The 16,629-nt window shown below is 34.1% G+C and overlaps 1 long non-coding RNA gene across 1 annotated transcript in view; it reads left to right on the top strand.

Moving 5' to 3' along the window:
- Positions 1-16,629, top strand: part of LOC113624035 (uncharacterized) — a 218,353-nt gene continuing 201,724 nt past the window's right edge. The window contains exons 1-2 of the long non-coding RNA XR_003434175.1: positions 1-31; positions 10,091-10,251. This is a non-coding gene — a long non-coding RNA (uncharacterized LOC113624035). The remainder of the gene's footprint in view (positions 32-10,090; positions 10,252-16,629) is intronic.

Consider the following 16,629-nt stretch of genomic DNA (forward strand, 5'->3'; position numbering starts at 1 on the left):
AACGCCGAAATTCTTACTTTCATGTACAAGGGTATGTGATGATTTGACGCTCTCAATTCCCTAAACTCCTCTCTACTATATTTTCCCCTTCTTCATTCTACTGAAACCACACTGACCTTGTTTGTTGGATACATTAGGAATGTCCCTGCCTCAGAGCTTCTTCACTTGCTTTCTTTTCCTGGAATGCTTGTTGCTAAAATATCTGTATAGCTTGCTGGCACCCGCTTCCTTAGAACTTTATTCAAATGTCACTTTCTCAGTGTAGCTTTTTCTTTCTGTTAACATTCATATGCCCCTTCCGTGCTTTTATTTTTTCCTCCTTAATACTTTGCCATTAATAGACTATGTATTTTACTTATTTATCTTGTTTATTGTCAGCCTTTTTCACTAAATTTTAAACTCTGGGAGGGCAAAAGTTTTTCTTATTTGTCACTGTGTTTCCAGTGCCTAGGAACTGGCTTGACACAATAAGTATTCAATAAGTGTTAGCTGAATGCAAGAATCAACAAAGTGAACAAGAATAGTTTTGTCTTAAATGTATCACTTTGATTAAACTTTTCTTCTTGAGGCACATAGTTCTGCGAGTCCTGGCATTTAAAGTTCTCTTCCCTCTTCTTTGCTATACTTTGTTGCATTTTCTTCTTGAGCCAAAGACGTCAAAACAAAGCTTGAATCTAGATCGCTTACTGTGTATCTTTCTTCAGAAATTCGGCTGCTTAGCTTGTCAGAATGTTAAATGTCTTCCTCTTTTTTTTATGAAGATAAAAATAAGGTAGAACAAAGTAAAAGCATATATAATTTCTAAATAATTTTGAAAACAATTATAAAAATACTTCTCAAAATTCAATGTCCTATCTCTTATCCCATTTAAATTTTTTATAAAATCAGTTTAATACATTTAAATTGTCTAAGTACGTATTCCCTTTGCATTAGTAAAAAAAAAAAGCTATTAGAACAAGTTTTTATTTATTTTTGCCTTTTTACTTTTATGTTTTCCTTCAAATAGTCTTTTAAATTTTATTTGTTTTTGAAATGTTAATATCTAGACATGGTACAAAATGCAAAGGATAAAGAAAAAAAAGAAACAGTGAATATAAGTCCTTCTCTTACTTTTTGACACTCAGCGATCCGATTTTTCTTGATGGAGGAAACAACTGTTAACAGTTCCTTGCCCCTACATATTTCTATGAAACAATAACTTTTTATTATTAATAAGCACATAAAGTATTTTTAGTTGTTATCTGTTCTGTAACTATACTTTTTTTACAGAATACTTAATAAATTCAATAATGTATGTATTTCAGCATGTTAAAAATTTGAGATTAAGAGGAGAAAAAACTTAATGCTAAAGAAACTGAAATATGAAAAGTCAAATGGGTTTAGTGTATCTGACATTTTGACTAAAATAACCATTTTTAAAGCAACTATAGTAATTCTGACTTAACTTTTAAAAATAGTCTTAATACCAATTTAACATAATATTTATATTTCAATAAACATAATTTTATTGACATAATTACATAATCCGTATGTCTCCTTCTTCTTAAGAAATCTTTGTGATTGATTCTGCTGCCTGGCTAATTGCCGTTGCCTTTTCTTTCCCTTATGTCATTGCTCTACATTCAGTAGCTCCAATTCCTACTCAGTTATTTTGTAATCTTCCATGTATATATATATATATATACATATTCCTTCTCTTCTCAGAGTCTTTATTTCTCTTTGTCCTTCCCTGCCTCCTTCACTAGAAAAAACACTCTTAAGAGTCACTGAAGACTTTGGCCATTTTTCAGAGTGCCTTTTCTCTTATTTCTTTGCATTGCTAGCTGCCTAGCACCTATGATACCTTTGCTTTGTGATAATACACTACCTTTTATTTTCCTGACCATACTATTTTTTTTTAACTCTCTGATTTTTAGATAGAAGCAAACTCCAAAGTTTAGCCCATAGACTTTTGCTTTTTACTTCTGTATTGTGTTCCTTAGAAATTTCCTCAATTTGATGGGATCATTTACCATACCAAATTTATGGTTTAGGTGCCAAATTTTATCTTTCTCAAATTCTAATTTCAATTGTATAACAATAATAAAGAAACCTAATATCCATTAGATGTATGCGATGAGTCAGGAGCTATTCTAAATCTTTACATATATTAAATCATTTAATCCTTAAATAACCTCACAGATTTCTATCTCTGTTTTACATTGTAAGTTTAAATAACTGGTCTAAGTTCAAAAAGTATTAACTGAAAAATTAGAATTTAAACCCAGGCAGCGTGCTTCAGGGCCAAGGTGCCTAACTGCTATCAGATACTGCTCTAATTTCCACATTGCTACAGGTCAATAACTTCAACTCATATCCGAAATCCTATCAGTCATCATTCACTCTTCTACCTGACATTTATTTCGTGCTATCAAATCCTGCTGCTTTCTTTTCCTAAGGAGTTCTCTGACCTATTCATCCTTTTCCATTCTTTTTATAATGTGACTTGACCTAATGTAACTTTCTGGGTGATCACCCCACAGCTTCCCTATAACTAAACTAGTCTGTTAATGCTTCACTTTCTCCAGCTAATATTTTCCCATTTTACTAATGCTCTTTCCACTCTTAAAGTGCTTTCCTCTCTTACCTATTTAAATCTTATCCAGCCTCACATTACAATCTCTATAATGCTTTCTCCAACTATTTGAATGTGTTATAATTACTATGAACCATAAATAACATTAGTGCTTTCTTTAAAAATTCACTCATAAAACATTTATTACACCTGTCATACTATTTATCTCTTCACCTATCTAAGCTTGTGCATAGGCATCATATTAGGAACTTCTTTTTAGTCTCTAGAGCACTTTATCAGTGTCTTGTATTCAAAAACGTTTATTGATTACATGCTGAATATTAATATAGCATTTATTTCATGATTTTTTATGCTTGGCTTTGTATTTTTATTGATAAATCTACTAAGTTTGTAGCCTTTTTAGTTTGCAGAAGAGAATATAGCTAAATCCAGTGGGGCTTTTTGACATTTTTGTCTTTGGCTGTTTCTTGCTTACTCTGTCTCCCTCAGAATTTAGGCCAGCTTCAAAGCAGAACCCAACTTTTTCCTCACAAGGCTTGTATAAATGCCTTTTAAAACAAACAACACCTACTTAAATTAATTTACACACTTTTTTAAAATTTATTTATTTATTTATTTTTGGCTACATTGGGTCTTCGTTGCTGCGTCCGGGCTTTCTCTAGTAGCAGCGAGTGGGGGCTACTCTGTTGCGGTGTGCGGGCTTCTCATTGCGGTGGCTTCTCTTGTTGTGGAGCACGGGCTCTAGGCACGTGGGCTTCAGTAGTTGTGGCACGCGGCTCAGTAGTGGTGGCGCACGGCTTAGTTGCTCCGGAGAATGTGGGATCTTCCCGGACCAGGACTCGAACCTGCATCCCCTGCATTGGCAGGCGGATTCTTAACCACTGCGTCACTAGGGAAGCCCCTTATTGTTTATTCTTGATAACGCTGATTTTCAGCAAAACTTTATGAAATTTTTATGTACTTTCACCTATAGGCAAAAATCAGTGTTTTATAAAATTATATTTTGTGTCTTTTAAAGTTTGTTTCACAAAACAATACCACACAAATCTACCACTATTCTAAATGCTACACTTGGAATGATTACCCTCAGCATTACTGTTATTGTCATTATCAGCCATCAAGTACCTTTATGAGTAGGACAACTTGCTATAGGACATATGGACTTCGTGTGAATAACCAAAATTTAGAGGCAGCTTATTGTAATGGGGCAGAACAAAGGGTTCTTTCATAGCCTGCTGGGTGGATCAGAGTCTTCCAGCTGCTACTTCATTTTCTAATCAATTTAGTAGCATTTTGCTCAAACATTTTATATACTTTCACAAAATTTCTCTACACATCTAAATCTCCTCCTATTTTGGGATTGACAAACTTATGGATAGAAAATTTTAATTTGCATGTTGCAGAGTGGTATAGAAATTAGCTCAATGTATAATTCTGTGTACATACTGATTTATTTCTCTAAAACAGACTTAAATCACATATATTTTTTAAACTGTTATTTAATAATTAAAACTTTTTTGACAGGAAAGAAATTTCTTTAAGTGAACATATTTTGATTAGAATGCCACAAAGTTGGACTTGCATCTAGGAATACTTTTGAAGGTGCTGTATACATAGAAAGTGTAATAGCACCTACGATTCACAAATATACAATGTTATAAAGTTGTATGCAGCTGAACATGTGTTTATCTGAAGAGATATAACACTCTCATGCTAGATTAAAACTCTTGTTAAGAAATGAGAGTATAGTTTTATAACCATTAACATTTTTATAATACTAACTTAAAAAAATTAATAGACTTATTTCTTAAAATAGTTTTAGATTTACAGAAAAATTAAATAGAAAGTACAGAGTTTTTGTATACTACTACCCACTCCCCCTCCCCAGTTTCCCTGTAACATTTTGTGTTGCTGTGGTATATATGCTATAATTGTTGAACCAAAATTGATACATTAGTATTAACTAAAATTTACAATTTACATTAGAGTTCATACTTTGTGTTGTACAGTTCTGTGAGTTTTGTCAAATGCATAAAATCATGTATTCACTGTTATAATACCATACAGAATAGTTTCACTGCCCTAAAAATCCTCTCTGCTCCACTTATTCACCCCTCTTCACTCCCCCATGCCCACAACTTCTGACAGCCACTCATCTTTTTACTGTATTTATAGGTTTGCCTTTTCGATAATATCATATAGTTGGAGTCATGTTTTACATATTTGCACCCTGGCTTCTTTCACTTAGCAGTATTTATTTAAGGTTCCTATAATCTTAACTTTTCTAGCCAGGGATCTTATATGAGAAGACTTAGGTTTCAAATATCTTAGGCCTTCACCTTCTATCAATACAGTTTCTTTTAGGGAAAAAGGAACTAATTATAGTTCATTTTAAATTGTGGCTGTGTCTACCTATCAACTTCTGAAAGTGTTTCTCTCATAGATTTTCTTTTTGGGGATTCTTTAAAGGAATTACACTGTCAACATTAACAAAAGCTTTTCTTTTTGAACAGAGACATTTCAAAGCACTTTAAGCCATGACAGAATTGCTCCAAAGGAAGTTTTATCTTCTATTTTGTTAGCAAGAGCTGCACTTAGGAGCCAAAATGCACCAGAGACTAAATGGTCAACATTAAGATGGAGCTGTAAAAGTCTATGCTAGGCCTGGAAAGTTTCTACTAAGTGGAAATCAAAACCACTAACCAATATAAGGGAATATTTTAATGTGTTACTTTTGTGATGTATAATGAATGCCCTATGATGTGCTGCATGGACAACCAAATACTATTAGTAATTCCAATTCTGTGACTATATGAATGTTAATAACCATCAAGTATTAACAGAAGTATGTATTAACAGGTATGTATTTAGACCCAATAAATGTCCATCAGTTTGCCAACTACTGTGTGGAATATTCACGTATATATCATGGTTCCAGATTAAGAGAGTATACAAATTTAGCTAATAAAATCTAAGAGGCAGGTATAGCCATTATTTTGTAATAACTTTAAATGGAGTATAACCTATAAAAATATTGAATCCCTATGTTGTACACCTAAAACTAATATAATATTGTAAATCAATTACACTTCAATAAAAAAAATACACCCACCACCACCCCCAAAAAATCTTAGAGGCAAAATCCATTGAACAACTAATATAATAGGAGATTTGAGATTTCATTCTGACTCTCTCTGCCTGACCCTGAATATGTCATGTAGCCTCATTTGGCTTTCAAATGTTTCTTCATTTGGTATATTGTAATCACTAAAATAACTTCTGATATTCTGTTGTTCTGCAAATGAAACACCCTGTGGGTTACTAATTGGAAATAAAAGGAGAAATACCAAGAGGGAAAGATATTGAATGTAGATAACAAAGAACGTGAAATATTTTTAGGTACTTTAGCAACTTTTAATTGCTATTAAAGGATGATGGAAAAGAAAAAGAATAAAGATTTAGGGTAGTGATCATCATTATCTCTCATGTATCTCAAGTAGGAAGTATATGATCTGTTTCCTAACTCATTCATTTATTCATGCTCTCAGCAAACATTTACTGAGGGCATATGATGAGTTTGGAACTGAATAAATGACCTCATTTCTATAAATCCTCTCATTTGTAAAACTCAGATCGTATTACTCATCATTCTTTCTATACATGAGCCATCCTTTTAAGGGAACCTACCCATGGAATGGTTTAGGCCTACCTGACTTGTAAGGAACTCCCTCTTAAATTAATTCCTATTCTATATCATAAGAATGATTGCTTGGATTTTCTGAGGTCTTTTATAAAGACAATACTATGGAAGTGATCTGTTTTCCACACCTGAAAAAAGAAGTTTCAGTAGCTCTAAAGTTTGTAATTATGGGGACTAGTGGAGTGAAGTAAGGGTTATGTGATCGATTTTCATGGGACTAACATTAGAGATAATATACATGAAATGTCTAGCACAGCTCCTGGTACATAGCAAGCATGTAATTACTAATAGTTATTATTATTAATATTTTAGAAAGGAGTTTTTATCATCACTTATAGGTTATAAATAAAAAAGTTACTAATAGGGTATCCTGCCTTAAAGGATTCCACATATGAAGCATAGGCTGAGGAATATTTACCCTTATGCTTTGAAGTCTGCATTTGTTTTGAATATTTACTTTCCAGGACACTTTCTTTATTAAAGCACAATTCAACCATTATACATATTTGGCCAATTCAGTTTAACATGTGTAATGTTCTGTGCCAAGTTCCATGGAAGTCCTTTTACTATAAAACAAATTTAAAAAGGATATAGCAGTTTTTTTATTGCAGTAAAATATGCATAATACAAATTTACCATTTTAATCATTTTTAGGTATACATTTCAGTGACATTAAGTACATTCATGGTGTTATATATAGCACTTTTGAACTTCTCTTTATTTAAAAATATTTTGCTTAGTTTTCCTTTCTTATCACATGAGTGACATCATAATTTCATAACAACAGAAGGGAAAAAACTCTCATATTTGCAACTCTTTCCAGTTTTTGACTCAAACTGATTTTATGGTAGAATTCTTAGCTATGGCTAACACATTCCTATGTGTCTTTGAAAACTGCTTGGGAATTTGTTAGAAATTGGATGTAAAGTTCCTTTACTTAACAGCTTTTTCTTACAAAGACAGTATATCAAGGTGATAAGTTTTAAATTGAGATAGAATTGTGAAAGTAATTGAGATTATACTTGAAATTAAATTTGCAAAATAGTAACTAGTTTATCATTATCATCCTTATGTGTATTTGTATAGTTTTTGAAAAGTTTATAGTGCATTCTATATTTTGTGTCATTAAATCTTCTTACCAATCCATTTTCATCCCCATTCCAGATAATGAAACTAATGTTTAGTTTAAGAGACTTTTTCAAGTAAGCAGATTATAAGACTTTAGATCCTAACACAGTACCTGTCACATAGTAAATGCTGTTGAACTGAAATGAAGGCTAATGCTCCTTCCATTAACTTTATAACTGCTGTCTGCTTTAATGTTGCTTTTCTTCTTTTCTTCCTTTTATTCTCCTTTCTTTTGAGTGCTACAGTATGCAAGACATCAGGATAACTCCTGGATATACAATGAATATCAAATTTGGTTGCTCTCATGAGGTTGACAACCTGGTTGGGGAGATACAGGAGTTATACATTTAAAAGTTAAATAAAAATAAAGTCAATTCTCTTTTTTTTCTTAAATCTCACAGACTAAGTAGAAAGGAAGAAATCCAAAAAAGTAGAGTTAAGTATCTAATCATAGTGCATAGCATCTTTTTGTTTTTTTTTAAAGCTGTGGTTTTCTTTTTTTTTTTTTTGAAGATGTTGGGGGTAGGAGTTTATTAATTAATTAATTATTTTTTGCTGTGTTGGGTCTTAGTTTCTGTGCGAGGGCTTTCTCTAGTTGTGGCAAGCGGGGGCGACTCTTCATGGCGGTGCGCGGGCCTCTCACTATCGTGGCCTCTCTTGTTGCGGAGCGCAGGCTCCAGACACGCAGGCTCAGTAGTTGTGGCTCACGGGCCTAGTTGCTCCGCGGCATGTGGGATCCTCCCAGACCAGGGCTCGAACCCGTGTCCCCTGAATTAGCAGGCAGATTCTCAGCCACTGCGCCACCAGGGAAGCCCAGTGCATAGTATCTTAATCTTTAAACGTTAAAACATTTCTGCATGTTTACAATTCTATTTATGAATCTATATTTTGAGTATTCATAATTTAGGGCATTAGCTAAAATTAAAAAAATTTAATGAAAATTTAATTTCCTCAATTAAAAAATATTTTTATATTAAACATTAAAGGCATGGCATGACATTAAGTGATGGTAAGGTTTATGGGCTCTTGATGAACTCTGAATATCTTGTCTCCATTACTCATTAGTTAAATGTTAGCACCTTGCCAGTGCTGGGTTTTAAAAAGAAGATTGCAAATAAATGAGACATTAATAAATCTATCAATACATGAATATTTAACTCAGACATATAAGATTATGTAATAGTTTAAATGTTGCACAAAACAATCCATTTATGTTCATGTCCACATTTCTTGTCACTTTAAACATATATGTATATATTTTAACCATAGTTTTATTTATGCTGAAGCCTAGCTTGACAAACAGGTGGAAAAGTTTCTAAATCTATTACATTGAACATATAATTTAAAAAATTAAAACATGACCTTATTAAAATTTTTTTCAAGTCATCACTGGACAAAATAGAAGTAATGTCGTATTTGACAATGTTCTTATATGTGAGAAAGGATTTTATTTAACATTAGTTAGTCCCTAAAAATGAGTTTATGATGAATTGATTATTACCTCATCCCATTCCTAATTGCAGATTTATAAGAGGTAAAATTTATTTAGTGATAGGAGTTCAAAAAACATTTTAAAAGGATTGTTGAATAGATAGATTCAATATTCTTTAAGTTTTAAAATTTTTCACATTCCTTGACCTTCAGCCATGAAAGTCTTTTCAGTTTTGGAAATTCTGACAGAATATGCCTGCCTTAACTTTCTATTCTGAAGCAAAATGGAGAAATAAAAGTATTTCTCCTGATAACTATGTGCTAATTCTCAGTTTCACTGATGTTTAACAGTCTATGTTGAAAGTTCTTCTTTCTGATCTAATACTTAGTTCTTTAAATATTTCCCTCTGACTTGAGTACTATGGGAAACGTGGACCTCTTTCTCTGACATATGGAGACATAATCAGCAGATTGGGTTTTGGTTTTTCGGTAGAAAAGGAGTCGGGCAAGAGATGAAAATAAATGCAACGTTATGACTTTTGGTTACATCATACCCTGCATTTCCAAAAAGGGTGTGAAACAAATAAACTGAAAGCAGAAGCAGCATATTGTAGCAGAAAGAAGCATGGGGTTTTGAAGACAGATAGATCTGGCTGCAACTCATTATAATTTCTTAGATTCTCTGTTTCTTCATCTCCAAATTGTTGATAGTAAGGCCTAACTTTCACGGTTTTTATCAGAATTATAAAGTTTGTAAGCTGTCCAACAGAGTGCCTGGTACATGGTAGGCATTTAATAAATGATGACAATTAATATTTAACTAAGCACTGTCATGAACAGTTGCTCAAATACTTATTATTATTCATTAATATAAGAATAGAATTAACTTACTAATTCATCCAAAATATTTATTGGGTACTTGCTATGTATAAGGCACTGTTATAGGCACTCAGAATATGTCAGTGAACAAAATAGACAGAATTTTCTGCTCTCATAGATCCTAAATGCTAATCAAGGCAGACATAAACAATAGACATTACAATTAAGTGAATTATATAATATGTTAGAAGATGTTAAATAAAAGCAGAATGGGGTGAGGGAGAGGGGCAATGTATGTGGAGGAGGAGGTTTTAATATTAAGTAGGGTGGTCTGGGTAGGGGTCATTGAAAAATTAAGACTGAAACAAGACTTGAATGAAATGAGAGAGTAAGATCTGACTTGTGATTAAAAGGATCACTCTGATTGTTGGAAATAGATGGTGGAGAGGAAAGAACAAGAAAAAGATCTGCACACACTGAGGAAAAAGGCCATGTGAGGACACGCAGAAAAGGTGGCCATCTGCGACCCACGGAGAGACCTCTCACCAGACACTGACCCTGCTGGCACCCTTATCTGGAACTTCCATTCTCCAGAACTGTGAGAAATAAATTCCTGCTGTTTGAGCCCACTCTGTGGTTTTTTATTATGGCAGCCTGAGCTGAATAACGTAGTTGGTATCAGGAGTTGGTTTTAGACATACTGAATCTGAGATGTTTATTAGATATCTAAGTGGAAATGTTAAGGGTAGGATAGGCTAGTCCGGAGTTTTGAAGCAACACCTGTTTTAGAGATTTAAATCTGGTAGTCAACCGTTTATGGAAGGTATTTAAAACTGTGGAAATGGATGTGATAACCAAGAGAATGAGTGTAGATAGAGGAGAGGACTAAAGATTTAACATTGGGACACTCTGATATTAAAAGATCAATAAAAAGAAGAGAAAATATCAAAGGAGAGGAGAGAAATGCGTGAGCTAATAGAAAAAACAAGGGAGTGTGATATATGGAAAGCCAAGTGAAGAAAGTGTATCACTCCTTTCTTAATGAAGAAAATGGACATGTGGACACAGTGGGGGAAGGGGGGATGGGACGAACTGGGAGATTAGGATCGACCTATATACACTACCATGTGTACAATTGATAGCTAGTGGGAACCTGCTGTATAGCACAGGGAGCTCAGCTCAGTGCTCTGTGATGACCTAGATGGGTGGGAGGGAGGTCCAAGAGGGAGGGGATATATGTGTACATATAGCTGATTCACTTTGTTGTACAGCAGAAACTAACACACCATTGTAAAGCAACTACAGTCCAATAAAAAAAATGTACTGCAAAAAAAAAAAAAAAGATTGACAGTTGAGCTTAGCAATGGCTTAGCAATGTGGAGATCACTGATGATGTTGAGTGGAATGGTTTCAGTGCAGCAATGCGGCAAAGCTTGATTGGCATGAGTTTAAGAAAGAGTGGGAGAGAAATAGGCCACAGTGAATACCAGCGGCTTTTAAAGGAGTTTTGCTGGAAAGGGGAGCAGAGAAATGGGGGTAGTAGCTATAGGGGAAGAGTGAAAAGAGGATTATTTTAAACATGGGAGAAATGATAGTTTCTTTGTATGCTGATGGAGAATAAAGAGCATAAAATTGATGTAGGAGAGAAAGGGAAGAATTGCTAGAAACTTGTCTACGAGTAGGCAAAAAGAGATGGTTATCTAGTGAACTTGTGGGAGATTGGCTTTAGATAGGAGCTTACAAGTTTATTATTTCTGCTAACAGGTGAGAAGGCAGGTATGTGTAGATGTGATGGTGAAAGTCTCTGGATGTTCTCTTTTGATTATTTCAAATCCTTCATAATATAGGAAACTGATTATATGCTGAGATTGATGTTTATAAAGGAGGTGTTCGTAGGATTTCCAAAGAGAGAAGAACATCTGAAATAGTTGTCTAGGAGAGTAGGAGAATCAGTAGACCAAGATCTATGGGTTTTTTGTCTGGCAATATTAGGGTCCCATTTGAGGTTCATGGTTGAATTTTAAAGTAAGAGCAGTCATGTGTGGAATTGCATTTTCTTCCAGTCATGCTCAGCTTCATGTGTTCAGACTTAGAGTTGGTAGAGGATTGGATATAACCAGTGGCATAAATTTCGCCAAGCAAATTCCCATCAGTGAGAGAAGGGCAAGGAATATAACAAGGATTAATTATCAGGATTAACTATGTAATCTAAACCGGGTGAGGAGAAGAGTAAGGACATCAAAAGGAATGAGGGACCGTGAAGGAGTGGTAGGATTAATGACTTGGAAGTCCCAGTGGAATCAAAGGATTATTGGGTTTGGAAGACTATAGGAAATGAGCTTGCAAGATAGGAGATTGTGGCAGAGAATAAGATGTATGAAACTGAGATTGTGGAGAGATTGCTGTGTCTAGGATCTGGCAATGGGAACAAGTGACTGAGGTAGTACGAGAAGATTATTATTATAGGAAAAAAATCAAGTAACTAACAGGTTGGAGTGCCAGGAGAATTTATTTAAATGTACACTGAAATTACCACAAATATGAAAGGAGTAGTATTAGAGAGTGATGGTGAGCCACGCTAAAATTGTTCAGAAGTGAGGGGTATGACCTAGGGACTTCAGATGACAGCAATAATGTTGGTTTAGAGGGTGAATTTGATAACCTGGTTTCAAAGCTATGGATTTTTAGGAAGGAGGTAGGGCAAATTCTTGAAAGCTGCAATGAAAACATGAAGGACATTTACCCTACTTCAGAATCAGTGGTAGAAGTGCCATGGGAGAAACACCAGCCTCCTTTTGAGAAGGCTGCAGGGGAAGCAACGTTTTTAGGGGAGAGCCAAGTTTCCCTCAGTCCAGTAAGGTAGAGAAGGTTCAGCAAGAGGCTGACACGTTTGAGAAGAGATTCATGGAGCAGAAATAAAAAGACTGATGCTGGCTGGAAATTGATTGGAGTTATTGGAGACTGTGAGATAACTGAGCATGCAGAGGAGGAAGAGTGGATGGGGGAGAAACTGAGGCCAGTTTACCTGTGCTTAGCACTCTCAACAGCTTCATGGAATGTATCCCAGACTGTGCCTTCCACCTCATGTCTGCTCCTATTCTGTCTTGTATTTTAAGCCACACAGTGAATTTATAAATAAATTAACTATCACTTTCTCACTAAAAATGACACGCTTAGAATAATGGGCATTCTCAGAAAGACCTGCAATCCTTCCCAGTTTTCCTTGAGTGAAATTTGTGTCAGTACCCTACCTATTCTTTCCGTTAGCTTTAGGTGAAGAGCATCCATACCTTCCCCTTCCCCAGCAGGAGAGAGACCCTCCATGCTCAAGAGTTTCTTGTTCTGTCTAATATTTATCCCATATTCACATCCCCTTCTTTCAGATCACCCCATTATGATCAAGAATAAGGGGTCAGGGCCCTGGACTCCTTATGAAAGGCTAGAAGGGAGAATCCCCACAGCAGTGTTGCAGGTTGTTACTGAGTCTCCAAGCTTGGCAAGAGGTTAATGACATTCCTGTTTTGTTGCTTTCTATATTTATTACTTTATGGGTAGACCATGTGGCCTATACTATTTCTTCTACATTTTGTAGTGTATTGAGATTTTCTTCGTGGCCTAGTACATGATTAATTTTTATAAATATGCCATAGACATTTAAAAATAATGTATATATTTTAGATGTTAGGAACACAGTTCAATGTCGAAAAAGTCTAGCCTTGTCATTATAGAATTACAATTATTTTTTTGTGTGTGTACTTCTTTCAGCTTCTGAGAGGTGTATGTTAAAAGTTTTCATGATTTAATTTTTGTTGAATCTCCTTGGATCTAACTTTTTTCCATTATATAATTTGTTATTGTGTTGTTTGGTGAATAAAATTTAAATTCTTTTGAGGTATTTTATATTTTCTCAATATAAAATTTCCCTTTTTGTCACATTGATTTTTGCCCTACCTCTGCTTAGATATTAACAATGCCATTCTTGATTTAAATTTGGTATCATTTGACAGGAATATCTTGATATTTCCATTCTTTTCAATCTCTTTGTGTCATTCCTTTAAAATATTTAAAAATATTTTAAATATTAAAAATAATATATTTTTTGATTAAAAATAAAATAAAACTGAATTTTCCATTTTGCTTTTTTTTAAAACCTCATGTGACAGTCTTCTTAGAATGTGGGAATGTGATGCATTTCTACTTACTGTAATTACTTATATGTTTTCTCTTTCCTGCCATCTTCTTTTGTCTCTTCCTTTTATTATGCTTTCTTATTTGCCCATATTTAACTCACTTTGTGGCTTGTCCTGGTTTGATAATTTTTCCCATGTTTTTCTCCTTCTAGTGCTTTAAAAATTTGAGAGCCACTATTTTCGTGCTACTTTTAAAATTTCAACATATATGTATTTAAACATATGTTTTCCTATTAACATAGATAACTGAACAATACATATAAAACTTTCTCCCTTTTATCCATTTAAATAAGATGAGATTTTTAGGATACCTTTTCTTTGCTCTTGAGTACTTCCTTCCCCCTACACAATGATCTTGAATCATCTGCAGTTTTTCAGTTTTTTAAATGCCTATTATGTTTTTATAACTCCTTTCTTAACAATTATATATGTAATATATATAAAATACATGATTACATAATAATATACATGTATATCTTAACTGTATTTTACTTCATAAGCATATTATCAACAATTATTTGGATAGAAATATACATTTTGCTTGTTTCTCTGCTTGCTCATGCGTTTTTCTTTCTGTGAATTTTTATTCTTCTTTTCCTTTTGTTTGTTTGTTTTGCAGAATTATGATTTCCAGAATTTTTTTTCAGAAAGGATAATAGGTGGCATAGTGCATTACTGCTGTTTTAGCTGCCTACTATGTCTCCTACCTTCTTATGGCAATAACATGCTTTTCTTTAGAAATTTGCTCCTCTAGCAGTAGCCATTTGATGTGACCCTTGTGGCGCTGTAAGTCACTATACTCTATGTCTGTGACCACAGACATGGGTATCTGATCGATGTGTAGCCCATCATAGTACAAGATCACCTGGAGCACAGGGAGTTTTTAAAAGCGGTGGCTCAAGTCTGATCAGTCTTTCCAGGGGATTTATATATACTGATGCAGTTTTGATTTGTTTTTACTAGTGGGATGATATAAAATCAGACTAGTTCCAACCATGTTTTCTTCTTTTCCCACAATTTGGAGGAGGAATATATTCAGTAGGAGAGAGAATGATGCCACAGACTGAAAAACAAACAAACAGATCGAGGAGAAAAAGAGAGAGAGAGGAAGAGTTGATGATAATAGTTGAGACTCTGGGCACAGTCAGACCTGCATGACCCCCTTTCTTCCCAGTTGTTTGAGCCAATAGAGTCCCTCTTCTTTTTTTAAGACTTATTTATTATTTATTTTTGGCTGCATTGGGTCTTAGTTGTGGCATGCGAGATCATTCGTTGCGGCACGTGGGTTTTCTCTTCAGTTGTGGTGCGCAGGCTCCAGGACGCATGGGCTCTGTAGTTTGTGGTACTCAGGCTCTCTAGCTGAGGTGCCTGAGCTCAGTAGTTGTGGCGTGCAGGCTTAGTTGGCCCCCGGCATGTGGGATCTTAGTTCCCTGACCAGGGATCGAACCCGCGTCCCCTGCATTGTAAGGCTGATTCTTTACCACTGGACTACCAGGGAAGTCCCTTTTAAAATATATATATATATATATATATATATATATATATATTTATTTATTTATATATTTATATATTTATATATTTATATATATATATATTTATATATTTATATATTTATATATTTATATATTTATTTATTTATTTACACTGCAGTGGGTCTTAGTTGCAAATAGAGTCCCTCTTCTGTTTAAACTTATTTGAATTAGATTTATTTCATTTACACCTGAAATAATCTTAACCAATGCAGGTAGAAAACTTTCTGAGTTCTTGCATGTTGAAAAGCGTCTTTATTTTGTCCTCATACTTGAATGATAGTTCATCTGGGCAAAGAATTTTACCCCCTGTAGACATTTCTCCATTCCTCTCCAGTTTTATTCTTGTCCAAAGACTTATTGCTATCTTAAAGATTATTGTGTTTAGTTACTTATTATGTTTGTTGTTTCTAATGTTTAGAGAGGACAAACCAAATAAACATCACCCTTTACAGATTTTTGCTTTAACAAAACATTTCTACCTGGCTATACATGAAATAGGTTCACTTATTTATTTTTCACCAGCTAAGGTGATTTAAAGTAGATATTTTCAAGCCTATATTCAGGCTTTAGTTCTGAATGCTTTATAAATATGTCACATATTTCTTGGATTTGGGGACTTCAGAATTAGATCCAGTGTTTGGGAATCTGACTGATCCTGGATATCATGGGAAGATTATTTTATAATTCTTAAATCCTATATTTAACTTATGAATATCAGTTGTGCTTGCTTTAAGAAACAATTGATATTTTGTTGATTCAGCTTTTATTATTATTCAATAAAAGCTTATTCAGCTTTTTATCTTCTGTGATTTCTTGGTCTTGTTCTATTATTCTCACACAGAGTCTGTCCTCTTCTATGTGTTTATCCACAACAAAAAGTGACACTTGATGGTTTCTGCTCTTCCAATATCAGCTAAGCACTTTATAAGCCTGAGAAGCTATAAAACACTGATATAGAAAGTTTTGATCTATCTCCTAATACTTTGGTGAAAATTTAAGAAAAGAAAGTAAAGTGAGTCTTCTTTTGGTTTTATGTTGGTTTAGGGAATATTATAATGTAATAAGGAAAAATGATATTTTAAATGAAGCTAGGTCTTATTCCATTCAGCTTTTGGTAGCTTATAATTGAATTCATTTGTAAAAGATTACTGATCCAAAATATTTCATGCAATTGATGAACTACAGTATTAGACTTTGGGCTTTGGGAAGGCTATAGTGAAGGCAGGGACCAGGGCTTCTGGACCTTAACTGCTT

Source organism: Aethalodelphis obliquidens, unplaced genomic scaffold (assembly GCF_003676395.1).
Source record: "Aethalodelphis obliquidens isolate GAN/ISIS:26980383/991018 unplaced genomic scaffold, ASM367639v1 scaffold12, whole genome shotgun sequence".
Classification (NCBI taxonomy): domain Eukaryota; kingdom Metazoa; phylum Chordata; class Mammalia; order Artiodactyla; family Delphinidae; genus Aethalodelphis; species Aethalodelphis obliquidens.